Source organism: Malaclemys terrapin, chromosome 1, assembly GCF_027887155.1.
Source record: "Malaclemys terrapin pileata isolate rMalTer1 chromosome 1, rMalTer1.hap1, whole genome shotgun sequence".
Taxonomy (NCBI): Eukaryota; Metazoa; Chordata; order Testudines; family Emydidae; genus Malaclemys; species Malaclemys terrapin.
The window spans coordinates 240,082,580-240,108,384 of NC_071505.1; the positions used below are offsets into that span (position 1 = coordinate 240,082,580).

General features: G+C 45.7%; 1 long non-coding RNA gene across 1 annotated transcript in view; it reads right to left on the reverse strand.

The window, feature by feature from the left end:
• Positions 1-648: 648 nt before the first annotated feature.
• Positions 649-25,805, reverse strand: part of LOC128830673 (uncharacterized) — a 130,396-nt gene continuing 105,239 nt past the window's right edge. The window contains exon 3 of the long non-coding RNA XR_008443642.1: positions 649-705. This is a non-coding gene — a long non-coding RNA (uncharacterized LOC128830673). The remainder of the gene's footprint in view (positions 706-25,805) is intronic.

The following is a 25,805-nucleotide window of genomic DNA, read 5'->3' on the forward strand; positions in this document are numbered from 1 at the left end:
CATAAATCAAACACTGAACAGTGCCATCACACACATCCCCTAATTTTGCATGTCCTCTACCATGTTCTCCTTTCCCTTGTTTGTGAAATGGCACAGACTTGTTGCCATTGCAGAGGTGTGGCAACCTGCAGGAGGGAAAGGTTCATGTGTGTGTGGTGGCGGGGTGGATATGTGCAGTGAGGAGGAGGTCACCACAGGAGCAGAAGTATGCCAGGAGTAGATTTGCCCTGTCCAGCTGCTAAGTCCTGGTTGCATGGGCCACCCAACCATGGGACTGTCCGAAGTATTCCTGGTATGCAGCACATGGCAGTGTGGCAGGGACTTAGGCTGTGGTGCGGGCACAGCAGGAGCCCCCATTCTTGTAGCCATTAGCAAAAGCAGCCATTCAACTAGGTCTTTCTGCTGTGATCTGTCTTCCTCCCTGAAGAGCCGTTCCTGATCCAGGAACTGCGATGCAAGCATCTGCTCCTGCGCTGCAGATCTGTCTTCAAGCTCTGCAGCTTGCTCGTGACTTTCTCTTTGCCTCTCCACTTGCCATGAATCCTTCTCTTGGGTATTGAACCTGCTTGTTGGCTGTATGCAGGACGTCAGCCATAAGTTCATCACAGAACCGCTTCCTCTTGGCCCACTCTGTGATGGTATGGAGATTTAGTCTTCTGTTGGAGTATGTTTGAGCTGCTGAGGTACAATGGCCACTCAAGGGGCCTGCAAGCAGACATAAAACAGACGGTTATTGTCTCAGTGATTCACAAAAAATCCTTGTGGAATCTCAAGGACAAAAATTATACTCTATAAAACTGAACTTCAGTTTTTGTGAGAGGAATGCTTCCTCTCCTAGAAGCTCCGTGGACACAACCAGGTTAATTGTAGTGAGAAGAGTACACAAAAAAGGGTAGGTTAAAAATCACAATTGTTTAAAAATTGCAGACCACCTTGGGCTTTGGGGAAAAGAGAATGGCTGTGGCATACGACATAAACCTTCTCTGTCTCTCAGGCACTCCACGTTTTGGAGGATGCAACAATTCTTGTGGTTCCTGAGGCAAAGAGGTTTTTATTCCAAACTTCCAGTGGCCAGCCAGCCACGTATACCACTGGAGTAGTCAAATTTATGGTGACTGAACAGTATACCTCTGCAGTGGGATGGTCAGCTTCTGAGGTGGTCCTGGAAAATACACCTTTTCCCAAAATGTGACTACCCATCAGAAGTTTCCACTACAGGAAAATTTTGCAGCTCTGAGCGTCTGGGATTGGGGCAAAATGTGTGGAGGAAATCAACAGAATGCTGCAGTAGCATCTGCATGGATTACTGCCTCCCTATAGCTTTGGTACAGCCTTTTATGACTGTATGCAAACACACACTAATACAGGCTTGCAAAGAAATTGCCGCCCCCCCCCAACCCCAGCACATTTCTGGACTGCATGCAAACCTCCAGGTGCACTTTGGACATCCATGGACTCCATTTAGCTTGTATGGACTACATTTCAACCTCTGCCAGACAGTTCATTGTTTACAGGCAGCTCATTACACCATTATATTAGTATGGCATGGTGTACTACCAGGAAAGGCAATATTGGGTTCTTATTTTTAACACCCTGCGAGCAGTGGCAGCAAACAGGGCGGCTAACAGGGGAGTTTGAGAGGGAGTTCTCATTGGAGGAGAAGGTACCTGTATTTGCATCTGTCCTTGTTGTTCTTGTGTGTTTGTTTGTAGGGGCCGGCAGGGGCTGGGTGCTGGGAAGGACGCCGAGCCCTGAGTAGGGGGCGGGGCTTGGCTGATTAAGGGGCCCATAAAAGCGGCCGCCCAGCCAGGCAGCGGTACAGCTGCGAGCAGTGGCAGCAAACAGGGCGGCTAACAGGGGAGTTTGAGAGGGAGTTTGCAGGGGGAGGCAGGAGGGCACGGTGTGTTCTGTGCTCCATTCCCCCAGGTGTCGTGGGCAGAGACCGCAGCAGCCATGAGCCAAGCAGCAGCAGCAGACAGAATGCAGATGGCGACATGTGGGAGCTGTGGTATGTATATAGTCCTAGCAGGAGACCTGGAACAAAGGTATGTGTGTATGAAGTGTCGCCTGATAGTGTTACTGGAGGAAAAGATTAAGGGGCTGTAGATGCAAGTAGATACCCTGGTGGAGTTTAGGCGGGGGTTTGAGCAGCTGATGGAGGAAAGGCAAGGGGGGGCTGAAGGAGAATGCCCTGTGGCGGAGGTAGAGGCAGAGGTAGAGGACGGTGAGAGGGGAATGGAGGGGGGAGAACATGGGAGGTGGAAGCATGTGACTGTGAGAAGTAGGCCAAGGAAAAGAAGGGCCAGTGAGGGGGGAATAGAACTCAGGAATAGGTTCGAGTGTTTGGATAGCGAGGTGGAGGGGCAGCAGGTGGCGACTGAAGGTGGAAGGGTGAGAAAGAAGAGAAGAGCAGCTAGTCCAAGAGAGAGAGGGGAGGAGTTGATGGAGACAGCACCAATTCTGGGCCCCGGGAGGATTCAGGAAGGCATAAGGGGGAGCATAAGGGAAGATAGGAACAGGCACAGGTCAGGACTAGAGGGATCGGAGACTAGATTACTAGATCGCACTGTTGCCAGGCGACGGCAGGTGTATGTGATTGGAGACTCTTTACTGAGGAGATTGGACAGGCCTGTGACCAGGGCGGACCCAGAGAACAGAAGGGTGTGCTGTCTCCCGGGCGCAAAGATACGCGATGTGGACCTGCGCTTGAAAAGGATCCTAAAAGGAGCAGGTAAGAACCCCTTGATAATCCTTCATGTGGGAACGAATGACACGGCTAGGTTCTCGTTAGAGAGGATCAGGGGAGATTATGCCAGGCTGGGGAAGACGCTCAAGGAGATAGAGGCTCAGATTATCTTTAGTGGGATTCTGCCCGTTCCGAGGGAAGGGCAGCAAAGGGCTGATAGGATTGTGAGAATAAATAGTTGGCTAAGGGAGTGGTGCTATAAGGAGGGCTTTGGGATGTATGGCCACTGGGAGGCTTTCGGGGACAGACACCTGTTCTCGCGGGATGGGCTTCACCTGAGTAGGGAAGGAAATAGACTTCTGGGAGGGAGGCTGGCTCATCTAATCAAAAGAGCTTTAAACTAGGAAGTTTGGGGAGACGGTTGGGAGATGCACAGTTAATCTCCACGCCAGATTCCAGTATGGAAAAGGTGAGTAAAAGGAGAGGAGACATAGCCGGGGAGATGAGATTGGACATAGGAAGGACAGGGGGGACGGACACAAGGAGGCCCGCAACATATAGTGCTGCTAATGGGAGACGGGCTAAACGACATACATTAGGGTGTTTATACACCAATGCCAGAAGCCTAGGTAATAAAATGGAGGAATTGGAGCTCTTGGTCCAGGAACTGAAACCGGATATCGTAGGAATAACGGAAACGTGGTGGAATGGCAGTCACGACTGGAACAGAGGTATGGAGGGGTATGCGCTGTTTAGGAAAGACCGGAACAAGGGTAAAGGTGGGGGGGTGGCCTTGTATGTCAATAGTGAAATAAACTGTAAAGAAATAATAGTGGATGGATTAGATAACACAGAGTCTGTCTGGGCAATACTCATACTGGGTAATAGGACTACTAGAGCCTCTCCGGGGATAGTGCTTGGAGTGTGCTATAGACCGCCGGGATCGACCCAGGATATGGATAAGGAACTATTTAATGTGTTTAGAGAAGTAATTACTAACAGAAACTGTATAATTATGGGGGACTTTAACTTCCCGGATATAGATTGGGGAACAAACGCTAGTAGCAATAACAGGGCTCAGATGTTCCTAGAAGTGCTTGCTGATCAATTCCTCCATCAAGTGGTAACTGAACCGACGAGGGGGGAGGCCATTTTAGATTTGATTCTAGCAAGTAGTGAGGACCTTGTTGAGGAAGTGGTAGTAGGGGACAATTTGGGCTCCAGTGATCATGAGCTAATTGGGTTTAAAATACATGGAAGGAGTAACAGAATTAAATCAAAGACTAGGGTTTATAATTTTAAAAAGGCCAATTTTAACAAACTAAGGGGACTGGTAAGGGAAGTGGATTGGGCAAATGTATTAATGGATTTAAAAGCAGAAGAAGCCTGGGATTACTTTAAGTTAAAGATGCATGAGCTGTCGGAGGCCTGTATTCCAAAAAAGGGAAAAAGATTACTAAGCAAGAGATTTAGACCGAGCTGGATGAGCGACCGACTCAAAGGGGCGATTAGGAAAAAACAGAAAGCGTTTAAAGAGTGGAAGAGGGGAGGGATCAGTAAGGAAATGTACCTAAGTGAAGTCAGAGAATGTAGAGATAGAGTGAGAAAGGCCAAAGGCCGTGTAGAGTTGGACCTAGCGAGGGGAATTAAAAGCAATAGTAAGAGGTTTTACAGCCACATAAATAGGAAGAAAGCAAAGAAAGAAGAAGTGGGACCGCTGAAGTCTATTGCCGGAGAGGAGATTAAAGACAATCTAGGCATGGCGCAATATCTTAATGAATATTTTGCATCGGTGTTTAATGAGGCCAATGAAGGTATTAGGGATACTAGCACCACTATAGAGGGGCACTCGGGATGGGGGATTACCATATCCGAGGTAGAAACAAAACTTGAACGCCTTAATGGGGCTAAGTCGGGAGGACCGGACGATCTACATCCGAGAATATTGAAGGAATTGGCGCGGGAAATAGCAGGCCCGTTAGCGATAATATTTAATGAATCTGTAAACTCGGGGGTGGTCCCGTTAGACTGGAGAATAGCTAATGTGGTTCCTATTTTCAAGAAAGGGAAAAAAAGTGATCCGGGTAACTACAGGCCTGTTAGTTTAACATCTGTAGTGTGCAAGGTGTTAGAGAAAATTCTGAAAGAGAAACTAGTGGAGGACCTGGAGGGTAGTGGCAATTGCGATAAATTACAACATGGTTTTACGAAGGGCAGATCGTGCCAAACGAATCTGATCTCCTTCTTTGAGAAAGTAACGGATTTATTAGATAAGGGAAATGCGGTGGACCTAATATACCTGGATTTCAGTAAAGCGTTTGATACTGTACCCCATGAGGAATTATTGGTTAAACTGAAAAACATGGGGATCGATATGAAAATCCAGAAGTGGATAAGGAATTGGTTACTGGGGAGAATGCAGCGGGTTGTATTAAAGGGTGAACTGTCAGGTTGGAGGGAGGTTACTAGTGGAGTGCCTCAAGGTTCGGTTTTGGGACCCATTTTATTTAATCTATTTATAACTGACCTCGGAACCGATTGCAGGAGTGGGCTGATAAAATTTGCGGATGATACAAAGGTGGGAGGCATTGTAAATTCGGAGGAGGACAGGGATATCCTGCAGGGAGACTTGAATGAGCTTGTGAATTGGAGTATCAGAAATAAGATGAAATTTAATAGTGAAAAGTGTAAGGTGATGCATTTGGGGATGACTAATAACAATTTTAGTTACAAGATGGGGACGCATTGGTTAGAAGTTACGGAAGAGGAGAAGGACCTAGGGGTTCTTGTAGACCGCAGGATGACTATGAGTCGACAATGTGACGTGGCGGTGAAAAAAGCCAATGCTGTCTTTGTGACGTTATTGACATAAACTGGGACCATATAGATCATTGTTGCAACCAAGGTCCTGTAGTGGCACCCAAATCTTGTATAAAGGGGGTCAAATGGGGTGTCTAGGACAAGGTTATGGTTTACTGGTTATGATTATGCTGTCTATATGTGTGTATCAGTTTTGTAGTTGAAGTTATGAATATTGGCTCTATACTGTCTGTATGGCAAACTTATGCTATGCTTCTGGGTGACATCCCAGACAAGCTGAGATTAGCTCTGCCTAGCCTGCTTGATGGCCCATTAAGGACCATCAGCTATACAATGGACCCATTGAGAGAAGGCAGATACGCCTTGTACCTCAGCAAAGTATGCAGGGACTGGCCCATGTGACTCCAGACTCCATGTTGCTGTAATTTTCCACAGTAAGAACAAAGAGGTGATCTTACACCTGGAAAAGACTATATAAGGCTGATGCCTGATCTCCATCTGGTCTTCAATCCTGCTTCTTACCTCTGGAGGAACTTTGCTACAAACTGAAGCTCTGAACAAAGGACTGAGGACCCATCCCAGCGGGGGATGTATTCCAGAGACTTGATTTGAACCTGCAGTTTATTCTATCACTGCTACAAGCCTGAACCAAGAACTTTGCCATTACTGTATGTAATTGATTCCATTTAACCAATTCTAACTCTCATCTCTATCTTTTTCCTTTTATGAATAAACCTTTAGATTTTAGATTCTAAAGGATTGGCAACAGCGTGATTTGTGGGTAAGATCTGATTTGTATATTGACCTGGGTCTGGGGCTTGGTCCTTTGGGATCAGGAGAACCTTTTTCTTTTACTGGGGTATTGGTTTTCATAACCCTTTGTCCCCATAACGAGTGGTACTGGTGGTAATACTGGGAAACTGGAGTATCTAAGGAGATTGCTTGTGAGACTTGCAGTTAGCCAGTGGGGTGAGACTGAAGTCCTCTTAGTCTGGCTGGTTTGGTTTGCCTTAGAGGTGGAAAAAACCCCAGCCTTGGGCTGTAACTGCCCTATTTGAGCAATTTGTCCTGAGTTGGCACTCTCAGTTGGGTTCCGCCAGAACCGCATTGTCACAGTCTTGGGATGCATTAGGCGAGGTATATCTAGTAGGGATAAGGAGGTCCTGCTTCCGTTGTACAAGGCGCTGGTGAGACCTCATTTGGAGTACTGTGTGCAGTTCTGGTCTCCCATGTTTAAAAAAGATGAACTCAAACTGGAACGGGTGCAGAGAAGGGCCACTAGGATGATCAGAGGAATGGAAAAGCTGTCGTACGAAAGGAGACTAGAGGAGCTTGGGTTGTTTAGTCTGACAAAGCGAAGGCTGAGAGGGGATATGATTGCTATCTTTAAATATATTAGAGGGATTAATACAAGGGAGGGAGAAGAATTATTCCAGCTTAGTACTAACATGGATACCAGAACGAATGGATACAAACTGGCCGTGGGGAAGTTCAGACTTGAAATTAGACGAAGGTTTCTGACCGTCAGAGGGGTGAAATATTGGAACGGCCTACCGAGGGAAACGGTGGGGGCGACGGACCTGTCTGGTTTTAAGATAAAGTTAGATAAGTTTATGGAGGGAATGGTTTAATGGTAAAACATAGTAGTCAAGGAAAGCCAAGCAATGGTGGGTAAATAGTATAATGGCTAACGGGGTCGGGCTGGAGACTCTTGCCTATATGCTCGGGGTCTTACTGATCGCCACATTTGGGGTCGGGAAGGAATTTTCCTCCAGGGCAGATTGGCTGAGCCTCTGGAGGTTTTTCGCCTTTCTCCGCAGCATGGGGCAGGGATCTCTAGCAGGAGGGTCTCTGCCGATTGAAGTCACTAAAAACAGGATTGGGGACTTCAACAGCAGAGTCCAGGGAAGGGGTAGGGACGGTTTTATGGCCTGCAGCATGCAGGGGGTCAGACCAGATGATCATAATGGTCCCTTCTGACCTTAAAGTCTATGAGTCTATGAGTCTTAGCAAGAAAGTGCAAGTTTCTAATAAAGCTTCATTTTTACATGCTTGTTTCACAGTGTGATTCCCAGTCTCCATTTTGAATTCCAGAGGCATAAGAGGGGAAGATGCCGAGGTGCTGGCATGCAATCTGCCATTAGTGGATAGCCACAGCTGCCCACAGCTTGTAATAACTTTTGCATTGGTGCATAGCCTGACAATCACTCCCATTCTGTACTAATAAAAACAAACATGAAGCCAGAAACTTACCAGGCTGTGGAGTGCATTCTGTCTTTTCCATTCCTTCTGGAGCAGGTTCCTCCTCAAGGGGGGGTCATCAAAAAGTGCCTCTGAGCATGGACCCAGGAAGTGCTGCAGCTGCTCTGGTAGCAAAGCCTCCTCAGGGACCAGTTTCAGGACCAGTGTCACTTTGGTAGCCTGATCCGGCACCTGTTGGCTCCCCTCCAGTTTTGTTCTAGTCTGAGCATCAGAAGGTTGCTTTCTTGGCTGACTAGGCCCTCGTGAAGCAGTTTGCTCTGTGCTCAGCACAGTACCCACCAGCTGGTCAAACACCTCAAAAAGGAGCAGGATGACAAGTGAGGTGCCCAAAGTGCTGTTCTTATAGACTTTAAGGTCATAAGGGATCATCATGATCATCTAGTCTGACTGCACATCACAGGCTCCAGAACCTCACCCACCCATTCCTGTAATAGATCCATAACATCTGGCTGAGTTACTGAAGTCCTCAAATCATGACTTAAACTTCAAGTTACAGAGACTCTATGGTGATCAGTTAGATCCTGAGCAGGTCAGCCAGACCCACTGGTCACACAGCTGCGAAACAATTCACTGTAGTAGTTCAGAGCCCTCCCCATCTAGTGTCCCATCTCTGGCCATTGGAGATATTTGCAGTCGCAGATGGCCCGCTTGCCATTGTGGACAATCTCATCATACCATCCCCTCCATAAACTTATTAAACTCAGGCTTGATAAATTCTTACTACCGGTTTTCCGGTAGTCAGTTTTGAGCTGTTTAATCCACTCCCTGCTCTGGTCTGGTGAATCCCCTGTTCTGCCAGCTTCTCCACTAGTTCCTGGCAAGTGTGGTCATTCCTGGTAATCTTACTAAAACTGAACTTTTTGCTTGCCTCATACCACAGATTCACCCAATTCTGGCTGTGCTCCCACGACCAGGAAGTGGTGCGCTTGGCAAAAGACTTCTGGTCAGAGGCAGGAGAAGGTTCACTGGGTTTGCACCTCAGCAGTCAGAACAAAATGGAAGGGTTAAATGCCAAGCTGCTGTATGTGAACAATGGGGTGGGGGATGCTTCTATTTCCTGGAAACTGATTGGTTACACTTGGGACAGAAATGACAAAGAACAGAGCCTATGGGATTGTAGGATAGCATTGGTCTGGGGGGCCCAGGGCCTGAGCCTGGGGGGCCCAGGGCCTGAGCTACATCCACACTTCAAAACCAGGGAGTTTGGTCCTGAGTCCCAGCAGGACCCAATCTTGAACCCACCCACACTGTGGGCTCCAGCCCGAGTCAGACAGAATTGTGTGTAGACAGATGTGGTGGTTGGGCTCAAACCTGAGTTTGGGCTTACATAGCCATGTAGACATACCCATTGGCCCTGTCTCCACTGGCAATGGCATGTATGGTATGTGTAGCTATGCGCTGCAGTGAAAAGCAAGCTGTGTCCACACTGTAGTGTGCAGCTACATGCCACAGGGAAAGGTTCTGGCAGTGGGGAGCCAGTGGAAAAAGCTCCAGCAATGGGGAGCTGTGAGAGCCTTTCTCCACTGTCTTCCCAATGCCAGAGCCTTTTCCCACTTCCAGAGCCTTTCCCTGCAGCGGGGAAAGGCTCTGTCAGAAGAGAGGCCGCGGGATGCTACACTGTGAAAAATAGCAGAGTAGTGGTGGGAGGGTGTACAGAGATCTAGAGAGCTTTGTAGGGCCGAAGTTCTGGTTTAAGCAGTGACTCACCATCGACACTGCTATTTATACATGTGGTAGGGGTGTATGCCGTGTATGTGCTCTATAGGCTGTCATTAGTCTAGACACAGCATCCGTGTATATACTAGGGCCCACCAGAGAGCCATTTTGCTCTTGGAGAAGCCAGAGGCTTCTCTCTGACTGTAGTCTGCCAATGGCAGTACATTGAAATATGGACACTGAGTGTTCAGCACCTATGTGGAAATTAAATTGCAATAGGCAATTCCTTCCTCCCCCTTTTCTAATTACTTCAGTTAATGGTAGTTTCAGCACAATAAAACCATGGTAAGTAAAATAGAGAAATTATTTCAATTGTACTTGGATCTGATGCCTGAATCTTCCAAATTACTTCCTTGAATTTATCTTTTGATTAGAGAATTAATTTTTTCCCAGCCTTGCCAAAGAGCAATGTGTTCCTCATTCCAATTAAAAAGAAACTTGACTCTAAGAAAAAGTTAAATGAATAATTTGGTAGAGAGATTCCACTTCATGGAGCCAGGCTGCCCCACTTATATCAATTTAAAACACTACTGCGAAAATTGCTTTCCTGCTTCAATCACATCTCCCCCAACAACAGCCCCTGCTTCTACCCCACATTGAACACAGGTTGCTTCTCTTCACTTTTAAGCCCTTCATGGCCTATTTCCAGCCTACCCATCATTTCTTATACACTAGCAAGATATCAACTCCCACCTCTGCTCCACCTCTAAAGCCAGTCCTGGATTGCCCATTTGTCAAACTTTTCAACAAGTACCTTTGTGCTTTCTCCTATGCCACCCACCTTTTACATGGGAGGAACTCCCCGTTAAGTATCCACAAAGCCACCATATTCTCCTCTTTCAAATTTTTCCTTAAAATGCCTTTACTGCAATACTTACTGTGACGTTATTGACATGAACTGTGACCGTATAGACCATTGTTGCAACCACTGTTATATATTTGTAGCAAATATTGTACAAAAGTTGTCAAGTGAGGTGTCTATGAAAAGATTATGATTTTCTGGTTATGATTATGCTATCTGTAGGCATGTATCATTTTTGTATTTGAAGTTATGAATATTGGCTATGTCAGTGTTTCTCAAACTGGGGTTGCCGCTTGTATAGGGAAAGCCCCTGGTGGGCTGGGCCGGTTTGTTTAGTTGCCCCGTCCACAGGTCCGATTGCGGCTCCAACTGGCCACGGTTCGCTGCTCCAGGCCAATGGGGGCTGCTGGAAGCGGCGCGGGCCGAGGGACTTACTGGCTGCTGCTTCCAGCAGCCCCCATTGGCCTGCAGCGGCGAACCGTGGCCAGTGGAAGCCGCGATCGGCCAGACCTGCGGACGGGGCAGGTAAACAAACCAGCCCGTCCCACCAGGGGCTTTCCCTACACAAGCAGTGACCCCAGTTTGAGAAACACTGGGCTATGTACTTTTATCTCAATGTGTGTGATTCTAAGTAGAATTAGTGAAGCATTTGGTCAGCTTCTTGAGAAAGGGATTTTCAGATTAAGTGCCCAATCAAGAGACACTTAACTGACGATGGGCCTTGGGAGACTCCAATCCACATATGAGAAGCCTCCCTGGGAATGTTCAAGGTAGCATGTGAGCAATGGCCGCTCTACCTGTAAAGAACTGAGTCATGCATGGACATGTGACTTGCCCAGGTAACTCCAGACTCCAGCTGGCTGCTGTGATTTTCACAGTAAGAACAAAGGGGTCCTTCCACATGGCAGAGGCTATAAAAGGCCCTAGAAACCTCTCCATTTTGTCTTTGATCCTGCGTCTTACCTCTGAAGGAACTTTGCTACATACTGAAGCTCTGAACAAAGGACTGAATGACCCATCCAAGCTGTGGATGTACTCCAGAAACTGGATTTCAACCTGCAGTTTATTTCATCACTGCTACAAGCCTGAACCAAGAACTTTGCCATTACTGTATGTAATTAATTCCATTTAACCAATTTTAGCTCTCACCTATATTTCTTTTATGAATAAACCTTTAAATTTTAGATTCTAAAGGATTGGCAACAGTGTGATTTGTGAGTAAGCTCTGACTGGTATATTGACCTGGGTCTGGGGCTTGGTCCTTTGGGATCAAGAGAACCTTTTTTCTTTTACTGGGGTATTGGTTTTCATAACCATCCATCCCCATAAGGAGTGGCGCTGGTGGTGATACTGGAAAACTGGAGTGTCTGAGGCAATTGCTTGTATGACTTCTGGTTAGCCAGTGGGTTGAGACCGATGTCCTCTCTGGCTGGTCTGGTGTGCCTTAATAGTAAAGGAAACCCAGCCTTGAGTTGTAACTGCCCTGCTCTAAGAATTTGTCCTGAATTGATGCTCTCAATTGTGTCCCACCAGAGGCAGCTTAGTTACACTTACAAACAGTCTGCTGGAATGCAGTGCTTATCATGCTGTTCATGATTCCTTTGTTACCTTGTGCTCCCCTGTCAATTTGCTGCATTTGGCTGTTTTTGCTCACCTTATACTTCGATTGTAAGCGCTTCGGCAGAGGAGCCATCTGTTTGTTTTGTTTGTACAGGGACTAGAACAATGGGGTCTAGTTCATGATTGGGATCCTAAGCACTAGTGCAATACAAATAACAAATAATATTCTCCCCAACTTTAGGATCAGTCATTTGAGTCTCCTTCTTTTTTTGTTACAGTACTTGTTCCTGCAGGAATGAAGATCCAATTTCCTGAAAACAAGAACATCTGCCCAGGTTAGGGAGCAATTTTCTGACTGAGCTTCATTGCGTAGGATTTAGTGTTGTGTAAACAGTAGGAGTTTCAGCATGGGATTACAGAAGTCATGAGGTCAACAAGACTAATCACCAGCATTTTATTAATGCACATGTTTTCATTTTTATAGGTTTTCGACACATGGGTAGACAGGTGTATTATCTGCACAGTAATCACCAAAAGAAAAATACAGTCATGTTCCAAGTTCATTTGATGAGTGCATTGCTTATTTCAGCACGTGCTTCAGTCGTGAGACCATTTGTTGACTGTAAAAGCCCTAACTTGTTCTGATTACTATGTTTCGTATGTTACAGCAAAGGTCCATCCTGTGTACTTCATTACAAGATGAACCTAAACTCTATGGCAAAACTTCTGGATTCTGCAGCACACTGTTGCACATTCTGTGACAGCCTCAGATAACTTTAAAAAAAAAAAAAAGGTTGCATTATTCAGTTTTAGCTACTCAGTAAAGTAGGGTTCTCTATTTGTTCAGATATGCAAATTAGCTAGATGTTTCTGCCAAAGTGACTAGCAGTGAAACATTTAGTGTTCACATTTAATTTGTCATTCCTAGGTTACAGAGGTAGTGCCCCAGATGTCCCATTTTCTTTGGTTGTCCCAGTTTCCTAAGAACATCTCGGGGAGCAGGGACGGGGCTGAAGTGACCTCGTTTTTCATTTCATCAAACAAAACTTTTGATAACTTTCTAACTGTGAAATGTTTGTCTCTGATGTGTGGCTACCCCGATATAAAGTATTTTGTGCCTTTCTTTCACTCTCAGCACATCGGGAGTGTGCTTTATGCCAGCACTATTCAAAATCAGAGCTTGTCAGGAAACAGCTTTGCAGCAGCAGACCCATGAGTAAATGACCCCAGCTAGTCAGTACAAAACCCTGCTCTGGTCTCTCATAAAGGAGGGGCAGAATGGGGACCTGATGGTGCCTCTCTGTCCTTTGCTCCCCTTCGCTCTACAATCAGCAATATAGAGAGGAGGAAGTGAGGGACGGAGGGGCTCAGAAAGATGAGGCAGAGCTTAGCCTGTCTTTGTTCTGCTCTGTTGCTCCAGGGGAAGCTTTTTTGACTGAGGCTGAGCAGATAAAAGAAAGGAGCGAGAGAGAGAGAGTGCTGCGCACGTGAGTATTTCACATTCCTTTTTTTAAAAAAAGAGCCATAAAAAAGGGTCCTGATTTTTGTTTTTGACAATATCAAAATGATACAGTCCATGCCTCTTAGAACTATTGTTTCCATGCTGTCTGCAAACTCAGGCACATATTGCTGCATTGGTGATGCTTTGTTCATGTATTCAAGCTTTTCTTTGCAACCTGGGCTAGAAACACAGCGCCAGATTCTCATATGCGCCACGCTCACCCTCTGCTCAGCTCACGCAGGGCGGGTAGAGGGTATGGTGACTAAGCCCCATTTCCGCTCTTCCAGTCTGAGGATTGCTGTAATCTATGACTGCATTGGACCCACCCAGGCATGCTCCAATCCACCCCCAACACATCCCCTACAAGAAATCAAACAGAGTAGGTGTTATGAAGCCTTCTAAAGGCTCTATATTACCTGAGGATTCCTCAGCTGCCCCTTTTAGGGCAGCATTATAGCCGATTTCCATGACTAAGATACTGCAAAAGAAGCCTCGAATCTGGCCAAGTTTTTGCTTGTTTTTAGTTTTTTACATTTTTATCAATGAACGCTTAGATTCTGGAGCACAATTCTGTACCAAGAGGGGAATTTTGTTGGCCAATTCCTCAGACAAAAAAAATCGCAGAATACCCAGTTCCCCAATTCTAGCTGCAAACTGTCAGTTCACAGTAGATACTAGCAAAACCTGTAGCACCTTACATTGCTCATTCAGATGTGCCATCACTCCAGTCCTGAACACTGCTGTCTCTGTATCATAGGGAGTGAGTTAAACTACACTCCAAGTTTTTATATATTAGGATGCAGGCAATTTCAGCTGCAAAGAGACAGAATAGTGTTTAACTGGAGTTCAAGGATTTCACAATCAGTGGCTTCATTACACAGGAGTCTTGAACAGAGATGGCAACCAGAAACATGTGCACTGCACCAAAACCCCGAACCTGCCTAATGAGGAGCGGAGGGGCATTAACCATGCAAGCAGAATTGTCTACAAGCGCTTATTTGGGTGTTTTGTTTTGTTTAAGAGGCAGTATGTTGAAACTCATACTAGTTTGCTGAACATAGAAGGACAGCTGGGGCATGGTAGCTGCAGATGCAGGGTAAGTAGCTGAGTAGAATGCCAGTGGCTTTTTGGAAGGAGCGACATCGTGGAGACATGGGGAGGGATCAGCTGTTGCGCAACTATGGCGATTTGAAGAAGGGTGAAGTATACAAGCAGTGGGAAGACTGGGTGAGGGGACGGATGGGAAAAGGTGAGGCACATCCAGTGCACCAGAAGGCTGAGGGAATGAGGCAGAGTGAGAAGCAGGGGAAGATAAGGTTGGATAGTGGGGTGCTGGGAGGCAGGAAAATGCGAAAGGCAGGACCAGGGAGGGCCAAAGGCCACCAGGAGTAGCAGCATAGAAATGGTATGCCAGAACTGGCATGGATAACGTTGGCCAGGGTGTACATGTGGCCTGTCCTTTAAGGTAAGGCATGTTTAGATTTCTTTTTCATTATTAAGAAGGAAAAAACAGGCAGTTTTTCTCTCAACAGGGAAGACTTATCTACATATTACAGAAAGATGCATCTTCCCAAAGCCAGACTGGCACAAGTGGTTGGTCCGTAAGTGCTGCCTACACACTACATTTCTCTTCACATTTCTTCTCCTTGTCTCAGGCAATGTCTACACGACAGAGTCTATACTAGCTAGGCTGGCGTAGCCCCCAATGTAGGTGCAATGTGCACCCACAGAAAGAGGTTTTCTGCTGGTGGAGGAACACCCCCTCTCTGAATGATGCTAGCTATTCTGATAAAAGCACTCTTGTGTGAGCATAGTGACGGATACCTGTTTTGTTTTGTTTTGTTTTTTGGCATAGCTATGTCGTTTAGAGTGTGTTGCTATGCTGTTATAACTTTTGAGTTTCTTTAAACCACGATTTGAGGACTTCAATAACTCAGACATAGGTTAGGGGTTTGTTACAGCGGTGGGTGGGTGAGATTCTGTGGCCTGCATTGGGCAGGAGGTCAGACTAGATGATCATAATGGTCCCTTGTGACCTTAAAGTCTATGAGTCTATGAGTGTAGATCAGTCTGAGTCTCTCCATATTTGCATTTTATTCTGCTCCATTTCTTAACTCAATGGTTTTATTATATTTATTTATTTGCTGCCCTGTCTATGCTCTTTTTTTCATGGTGTCTCCTAGGAGAAGTGCATAGCAAATACTATTTATATTTGAGTTGAAATCTTGGAACCATATTGTTTCATGTGTGAGTTGGGAGTTAAACAAAACCCTTATCAAACTTGACACATATTTAGCACCTGTCAGCCAAGGATTCCAGAGGAATAAGAAATTGCTATTTGCCACCCTTCTCCCACCTCTAATCTCCCTTCCCACCCCTCTTCACCCCCACAATGGGTGTACCAGAGGCTGTCTACACTACAGCCTACGTCAGCATAATTTATGTTGCTCGGGGTGTGTGTGTGTGAATAAATCATCCCCTTGAGCAACATAAGTTACACCAACGTAAGTGCTCATGTGCACAGTGCTATCTCTGCAGGAGAGCTTCTCCTGATGACACAGCTTCTGCTGCTCGCTGAGGTGGTTTTATTATGCCTACAGGAATGCTCTCTTCCATTGGCATAGCGCGTGTTCATCAGATGTGCTGCAGCCACGCAACTGCAGTGCTGTACGTATAAACATGGCCAGAGTGTTTCATTATGAATATGGTCTAATCCTCCCACACAGATACCCAGCCACTTTTACCATTCGTTTAAATAAGGCTATTGACATTTTATGACCCATGAATGACTAAACTGTGACCCATGAATGACTTAGCTGTGCTTGTCAAGTTGCCTGGTACTTCAACAGTTGTAATCAAAGCCTATTCAGCATCCCATCAGGACTAGTATTTGGATGTATCTATCAAAAAATCAGAAGAAATTTTTAAATGGCAAATGTCTGACTCAAGACTTTTGGCCTCTGTGATTCTTTACTCAAGAACATTGTTAAACCTGACAGTGTCCATGTGACAGTCCAAAAATATAACCTACCAAAATTCTCTTTAAATTGATACCTCTACTTTGAGTGGCCAGGGGTTGGGGGGGGGGGGGGGGGAACTAAGCAATGAAACTTTGACCTGGATCTTGAAAAGAATGGGCTTTCATCACAAGCTAGGCACTCTTTGAAGCATTCCAAGATTCCTGTAGATTTTCCTACCTTACCTACTAGAACTGTGCAGGACCCAGAATTTCTGTTTCACAGAAAAATCTGCATTGTTATATTTTAATGTTCCAAACAGGAATAGTCAGAAAAAGCCTCACTGCCTGGTTTGTATGAAGCATTTACTTAGGCTACATCTACACTACGGGAGGGGGGTCGATTTAAGATATGCAAATTCAGCTACGCGAATAGCGTAGCTGAATTCGACGTATCGCAGCCGACTTACCCCGCTGTAGGGACGGTGGCAAAATCGACCTCTGCGGCTTCCCATCGACGGCGCTTACTCCCACCTCCGCTGGTGGAGTAAGAGCGTCGATTCGGGGATCGATTGTCGCGTCCCTACAGGACGTGATAAATCGATCCCCGAGAGGTTGATTTCTACCCGCCAATTCAGGCGGGTAGTGTAGACCCAGCCTTAGAATTGACATATTCCCCTAGAATGTGTTGATTCTGTCAAACAAGCACTTTCTGATGGAAAACTGTGCCAAACCAAACCTGAGCATGTCATTTTGTGTCTGTTTGACATTAATCTGTCTCAGCCTGAGCTGCTATAATGTCTCATCTGAGTCATAGTTCAGGTGCCTCATACCAATCCCCCATTCTGGGACAGACTCCTTCCCTGGAGTACATCTGTAGGGGATGCACTGTGGCCTCCCTTCTGGCTGAACTGCTTCAGGGCCTCTTGGGAGGCCATGGTGTGGTGCATGATGTAAGAAGTAGTTTGTTCTCTGGCCCATAGAGGAGAATGAGGTCATGAGGCACCTCAACTATAATTGCTGAGACACACCGTGGCAGCTCAGGCGGACACAATTCAGTATCGAACGAGACCAAAATGAAACATTTTGATAAAAAAGGTTGAAGTGTTTCATCTGACATTTTTCAAATCAAAATGTAGATGTTTTGACTTTTCATCCTGATTTTGAAACAAAACGAAGTGTTAAATCATCAAAATCTTCCTCAAGACAGAAATTCTGAACTTTTCACAAGCTTATACATACACTACAGTTAGAGCTTGTGAAAAGTTCAGAATTTCTGTCCTGAGGAAGATTTTGATGATTTAACACTTCATATATATATATAGTGATTCATATATCCATGTAATATGTTATAGATCATTGAGGCCTGGTATGAATGGCACATGCTTGACACATGTGTTGCAAGTTGGCAACCAAAGCAAGAACTTAAGGTCAAGAACTATTACAACTATTTGTGCAAAAACAATCTTGTTATGTTCCGAGAAAAATACAGGGAATCAGCAGAAAAGGAAACAACAGCAGCTGGACTGATATCAAATTGTATATGAATTGGAGGAAATGACACACCTTGGATCAAGGCAGCCCGCCCAGGATTTTCTCTTCTGAACTGTGTGGGTAGAAGGCCTAGTAAACACGATGGAATGGGCTATAAATGGTTGCCTATGATTTCTGCAAATTGGAGTCATTTATTGATCCAGAGCCCTGTGTGAATATAGATGTGTTTTTTGCCGGCTCCCCGCATCATATGATCTTATGATTGGAAGGAATCTCGACTGGCCATTGGGACCATTCTGACCTTTGGACTCTGGTATAGTATGTTTTGGATGTGAATGTGGAATGAGTAAGGTTTGTTTTGTAATCAATAAAGAGCATTTAGAGTATTATATACCAACACTGTGTCCAGTATCTGCCTGCTCCCCATCCGGTAGGGAGACCTCTACTGCGGGTCTAACATAACCACATACATGTAAGCATGCCCAGGCTTCCCTGGCACACAGGTGCACCAGACTCTTTGTTTGATAGAGAACAAGGTCTCCTGTTCTTGGAGCACTGTGTTTATTTTAGGCTGTTTACAAACTAATCTAATAAAGGCAGAAGTTTTCAACCTGTGGTCCATGGACCCCTGGGAATCCTCAGACTATGTCTAAGGCTTCCAAGGGGGTCCACACCTCCATTTGAAACTTTGTGGGGGTCCTCGAATGAAAAAAGGTTGAAAACCACTGTTATAAGGCATGGAGGCCGCAGGGCCTAAGCAACCCCACCTTTCCCCCCTCAGCCATGTGAGGTCAGGGGAAAAAAAGAAACTGCTGTGAAAGGTCACCGAGAAACAGAGCCAGCAAGAGCAAAGACAAGCACCTGCACAGGGATCTTTGGATGCTGATGAAGTCATCACATCTGGATAGTTTTTACAGGTTTTACTCTGGATATTCTCTGCCTTGTGCCAATAGGCTTTTTGCTCTCAACTCCTTCACCTCCTCCCTCAGGGTCTCTTCACATCAACTTCACTCCACCTGTCCACATCTTCCTTTGTACCTGTCTTCCTTCCATCCCCTCCCCTCCCAGTTACCTTTACATGTCCCTTTCACTTCCTTTGTCTCTGCTTTAGAGAATCACCATCCAACAAAGCCCCACCCAAAAATTACCAAAATGTAACCATCATTCATGGAGCTCATGTGACCTTTGCAGACCATCACATTAATAATAAAAACCATAGGACCCACAATGGCCTTCTATGCACTAAGTCCCAGGCCCACTGTTTCATTATAGTCTTAACATCAGCAATTATTGAACAAATAGCTCAAAACATTCCACTTGAGAGCTTTCCTCTAGTATCACATCACTGATTTGCTGCCTTTCCTCTTCAGCCTCACCTGGCAAGGTCTGCAAGTTACATAGCCACAACTGGCAAGTTCAAAAGGCCCATCAGTGAAATAAATGCCATTCCTTTAATCTCTGTCACTTCTTTAACTCCTGCTGGTCCTGAAAGAGCCTTGGTAATGGAAAGATAGGTACTGGAATTTCTTCTCTGGAGACAGCTTAGTGAGGTGGTGGTAGCCTAGAAGGAATCCCTTCCTGAACCCCGAAGGGTAAGTATGTCCCATCACAAAGTGTTACGTATTTATTTTTAATGGATGCTAGCTTTGGCAGTATCCTTGCAAAGATACATGGAAAACTATCAATACACAACCGTAGCACTGCAATAACTTTTCTATTTTTTCTTATTAACAACTGTGACTCTGTGTGTCACATTGCTTCAAACTGCATCTCATCACGTTTAGTTAATCATGTCACATCAAGCACGAAGTGAAGTAATGTGACATTTCTAATGTAATCTAATGTGATAGCATCCAGGAGAAAAAGCCTCATCCAAAATCAGAAAAAAACATATCTTTTAAATATGCAAATTTTTAACACCTTACTGCTCTCTATTAAATGAAAAGAGACTCTGTGCAACTTTAAAACAAAATGGAGTTAATTGATCAGGGTTCTGCTTTGCCTGTGCTTACATGTCCAGCACCCCTCATCCTCACCCCCATTTAACAGCTCAGTCACGCAATAAGATCCTTACAGACACATGGGTCTTCCTGCACAGAGCTCACTGTAAGTTCAGGCCTAAGTCAATAGTACTTGCATATCATTTCTGAGGGCAGAATTTGGGCTGAGGTTAACAGTGAGGAACAGTTATTTTGTATTTGGGCAGCACATCTTCCTCCTAACATAGAGTGCCTGTACACATCTGCCATGTTTTTTCATGGATGGATTTAAGTGCCAAGAGATGTTACTGTAGTAGTAATCAATAACTGAAACAAATAACACTGTATACGCCAGTCAACGATAAACCTATTGTCAAGAATTTGTACCACAAATCTGACCTACAGTGAATGGAATACTACAGTCTTGTCAGCTTTGTGATTTAAAGCCATCTGTTTGCAGAGTTCTAGAATATTGTATGTAGTTAAATATCCACATCCTTAAAATTTTAATTTCCGATAACCTTGGCAACACACAAATGCAATTATATTGAAATGATAGTTTTGGATATGCCGTGATACTGTTAATTAGCTATTTAAAAATAATTATGGACTTTCAAAATTATAAATATGTGCTCCAGCTTAACAGTTTTTTGTGACAGGGACTCTTTCCTTGTTTTATGTTTTGAAAACACATGAATGCATTATGGGTGTTACCAGAAACAAATACTAAATAAATGAAGAGGATTAAGGGGAGCAGTATTGCTGGAAACACAAAGAAAAACAACAGAACGAGGAGGAAATGTGAAGAATTCTTTCCACTTGCTGGGACGGATCCTCATTTGGTGTCAGCTGGTGTGGCTCCAAGTAAGGCAATGAAGTTATGCTGATTTACACCCGGTGTGGCTCTGGCCCTTGCTATTTTTTCCGAGTTGTGCAGAAAATAAGCAACATAAGTAAACAAGAAATTAAAATCTTGCCCTTGGAAAATTAAACCGTGCAGTTACTCAGATTCTGAGGACTGATTCATCATTGCATTACACCAGTTCTACACTGGCATAACTCCACTGGTTTCAATGGAGTTGAACCAGCATAAAACTGGAGTTCCTTCATGAGGAATCAAGTCCTGCAATACTAAATTTTGCATACTGCACAACCAGGTGGCAATGTCACCAAGTGTGTGGACTTCAATGTTGTGAAAACAACATGAAGGAACGTTCCCTTCCCGAGGCAAAAAGAGGCTACATATATTTGTAGGCAAAACCCCCTCCCACTGTGTACAGTAGATTTATACCTGTGACCAGGCTCAGGCACTGTAACTTACTATAATGTACCCGATGGGATGGGGAGAGAAGGTTTCCTGCCTGAAGAATCTTCATGGAAAAAACTAGGTCAGCATTTGCCCTCTCTGCTGTATTGGTTTTGCAGCCTTTTAACCTGCCAGTCTCTCATACATTGCACGAAAACGGTTGCAAAGATAGCATCAAATCTCAGCGTGTAATGGGGTGCTGTCGCTGTTGTTTTTGTTTAGAGTGAAATATGCAACCCTTTGGAGTTCAAACACAAAAGGTAGTCCTGATCTCCCAGGTTACTGATGTTGATGAATGGGTAGATCTAATCAGAAAAAAAGGCGAAGGGCTCAGCTCCAACCTTAGTAAATTCAGATTCATGTTACAAAGCAAGTTCAGTGGGGTCTTTCATCACCATAGAGCAGCTGAAGTTTAAAGTAACTCCTTTGGTTCTATCCCATATGGGTGTGGTTGAAAAGGCAACTGTTTAAATGCAGGATTTGGCCAAATAGTATCAGCCAAAAAATGTACAAATTAACCATGAGTTCCATTTTCTTTGTATGTGGTTAATTAATGTGGGGCTCCTGCTAATCTTGTCGGAACCCTGAGGATATCTGATTTTTATTGTCTTTGCACCTTTTAACGGAAGGGCATGTCTACACTACAGGTGCTACAGCAACACAGCTGCAGCTGCAACGTAGTGTAAATGCTTCCTGCATTGACAGAGGGGTTTTTCCATTGATGGAAGTAATCCACCTCCCCAAGTGGTGGTAGCTACCAGGGCCGTAGCAACAAAGAACGTGGCCCCCTCCGAACGGTGGCTCCCTCCGAACATATGTCCGGGCGGGGCCCCTTATAATGCAGAAACTGGAATGCGGTATTTATTTTGCCACTTCTAGGGGCCCCCTTCCTTGCGGGGCCCCCTCCGGTCGGAGGGCATGGAGGGCGCTCGCTACGCCTCTGATAGCTACATCGAAGGAAGAATTATACATCGGGTGAGGTCGGCTAAGCTATGGCGCTCAGGGGGGATTGAATTTTTGACACTCCTGAGTGATGTAGCCAGGTTGATTTAAATGTTAAGTACAGACCAGGACTAAGAAACCCTGCATTGCAAACACCAGCACTGTAGTCAGAGCTGGCCTTTGGGGCTGGCAAAGTCCATGCTGTGCTCCAACTTCTGTTGATTTCACCTGGAATTTGCCATTGAAGGATTTGGGCTGTTTAGCACCTCACAGGATTGGACCCTATAACAGCAGCAAAAGTTTAAACTCATCTTTCCCTGAACCTATTCACAGCAATAGAGGAATGAAATTCAATGTCAGTGGGTCATCTAAGTGCTGACATTATTATGCTTCAACTCTCCTTTGGAAGGACTAACTCTCCATGTTATTATAGGGTAGTTCAGGCGATGTCTACGCTACCACTTATGTCGGCAAAACTTATGTCACTCAGAAGTGTGAAAAAACACTCCCCCTGAGAGAGATAAGTTTGGCCGGCACAAGTGCTTGTGTGCACAGCGCTATGTCGCTGGGAGAGCTTCTCCTGCCAACAAGCTACCATTGAGCCGGTTTTGTTATGTCGACGGGAGAACTCTCTTCCATTGGCATAGAGCGGCTATACAAGCGATTTTACAGTGGCGCATCTGCATCAGTACAGCTGTGCCACTGTAAGTTCACTAGTGTAGACATGGCCTCAGGCTTCTCTCTGGCCTATTCAGTCCTTAGCCTCTTCTGGGACTTCCAGCAAGCGCATTAATCATGCAGGGCAGATTTGCGATGCAGACACATCTGTTAAGAACTGATTTGAGGCTTAGGGCTTGTCTACCCATGGAGTTATTCAGGAACAGCTATTCCTGATTAACTCTTTGGACTGGTCTACACTGGCTTTCGTGTTCAGGCCTAACTCATCAGTATTCACATGACCCCTTCCCAAGCAAAACCGAGCAGAGAGAGACACTGATCAAAACCCAATGGAGTTTCACTGTGGCCAAAGACTGTGAGCATGCACTCCTCTCCCTCAGGGCATGTCTACACTAACAATTTTTGCCACAGCCATTACTATATTACTTGTGTGCATACATACTTGGCTCCTTGCATCGACACTGCATGTACTCATCAGCAGCGCTTGTTTTGATGCTAGGTGTAGTGCACCACAGCGAGGTATCCCAGTATGCAACTCACCTCTGTCCAGCGCACTCTATTTGGGGAAGTTTTGGCAATGCATGGTGGGGCAGAAATGAGTTGTGCAGGGGTGACTGGGACTGCGGAGGTCAAGTTTCTATCATGAAATTTTCCCTACCAATAATGTCACCTCTAGCCCATAATTTTTGTGCCTCTTTTGAAAATCCCACAAACCTGCACAGGACTTGTCACTGACTGCCATCTGACAGAAGCATTGAGTCTGCACAACTCTGCAGTATTGGCATGAGCATTGTAAGCACAGGACATATGATCCTCCGGTACTTGCAGAGCCACAAGAAGAGCTGTGGGGAACATAATGGGACTTTCTGGAGGGCAGATGGCTGTGAGACCTAGCAAGAACCAATTCAAGATTGTTGGTGGCAGTCATGGAGCAGTGCTGCTTTTGGGTCTGAGAAATGAGCACTGACTGGTGAGATCACCTCAGAATTAAGGCTACGATTTAGTCATGGGTATTTTTAGTAAAAGTCATGGACAGGTCACGGGCAATAAACAAAAATTCATGGACCTGTGACCTGTCAATGACTTGTACTATAAATACCCCCGACTAAATCTTAGGTGCTCTAGGTGCTGCAGGTGCTCGGGGGGAGGGGGAAGAGTGAGTGGGGCAGGCGCTCTGGCGGACGCTGCTGGTGCTGCTTTGCTGCTGCTGGAGGGGTGGGGGTGTGGCTCCAGTGTGCCACCACTGCTGCTGGAGGTACGGGGTGGCCCGAGGCCCTGACACTGCTGCTGGGGAGGGCGGTGGCCTGGAGTGCCGCTGCTGCTGCTGGGGACAGGGCAGCCCGGGGTGCACTGCTGCTGCTCTCAGACTGTGGCTCCGGGGCAGCACCTGGGACCAGCTGCCTTGGGCTCCCCAAGCAACGGCCGGTGTGGCTGGCCCCAGGGCTGCCTCAGCTGCTCAGGCGGCACTGGAGTCAGCCACGCTGGACACTGCAGAAGTCATGGAGGTCCCGGAAAGTCACGGAATCCGTGACCTCCATGAAGGACTCACCGTCTTACTCATAATGCAGGCTTGGGATGATGAGCAGTGACTTCAGAACTTTTGGATGCTCAAGGCCACATTCCTGGATCTGTGTGCTGAGCTCACCACAGCCCTTTAGTGCAGGGACACCAGACTGAGACCTGCACTGACAGTGGAGAAGTGTGTGGCAATTGCACTATGGAAACTTGCAATGCTGGATTGCTACCGGTCAGTGGGAAATCATTTTGGTGTTGGAAAGTCCACTTTGGGCACCATTGTCATGCAAATGTAGAGTGCCATTACTTGTGTCCTGCTATGCAGGACTGTACTCTCAGCAGTGTGTGGGACATAATGGATGAATTTGCAGCAATGGGGTTCCCAAACTGTGGTGGGGTGATAGATGGCACGTATATCCCTATTTTGGCACCAGACTACCTTGCCACAGAGTACATCAACAGAAAGGACTAGTTTTCTATAGTTATGCAAGTGCTTGTGGATCACCAGGGATGCTTCATGGACATCAGTGGTGGCTGGTCAGGAAAGGCACATGATGCTCCCATCTTTAAGAACACAGGACTTCAGAAATCCACAAGCAAGGATTTTCTTTCCCAACTAAAGAATTACCATTGGGAATGTTGAAATGCCAATAGTGTTCCTGGGGGACCCAGCCTGCTGCTTATTCCCCTGGCTTATGAATCTGTACACAGACCACCTCGATGGCACCAAGGAAAGATTCAACTACCAGCTCAGCAGGTGTAGAATGACAGTTGAATGTGCTTTTGATAGAATGAAGAGGTGCTGGTGCTGTTTACTCACATGATCGGATCTCAGTGAAAACCATATCCTGAGGGTTATAGCTGCCTGCTGTGTCCTGCATAATATCTGTGAAGCAAAGAGGGAAAAGTTTCTGTTGGGGTGGAGGGTGGAGTGGCTCTCTGCTGAGTTTGAACAACCAGCCATAAGGGGTATCAGATGAGCTCAACTGCTCGGGGGGGAGAGGGGGCTCTGAAAGAGCATTTTAACAGCAAGCCACAGTAATGAGGTGTGGTGGACTGTGCGCTACCCGGATCTGCAGTTTGGGGACCTGTTAGGAACTGTGTGGTGCTTGGTGCAAATCTAGGAATATAACGCGGACAATGCACCTATTAATTTTGTGGTGCTTGCTGGACTTTTATGATTACACTGTTTTTGTCACTGATCCTACGAGTTGTGTCAACAACTAAGAGGGTACTTTCACTACTGCAATGCATTCTGCAGCGTATATCAGGAACTAATAAAGATGAATTGATTTCCAAACAGTAGCGTTTATGACTAACAAAAATACTTCAAAAATCGTGTGCAAGTTAAAACCTTAATAAATGTATGGACCAGAGCTTAAAGAAGGGGAAGGAACATTCATATCTATTTTAGCTACACATACATCAACTGTGGCCCTTACAGTGTATGTGAAACTGTGGTTGTCCTTAATGTCCCCCAGGATGGAGGGGTAGGGTAGAGATGTGGCCCCGATGCCAGATGGAATGTGGAAGGGGTGAATAAGGAGCTGCTATACTAGAGTTTTCCATAGATTGCAAAGGGGGGCAA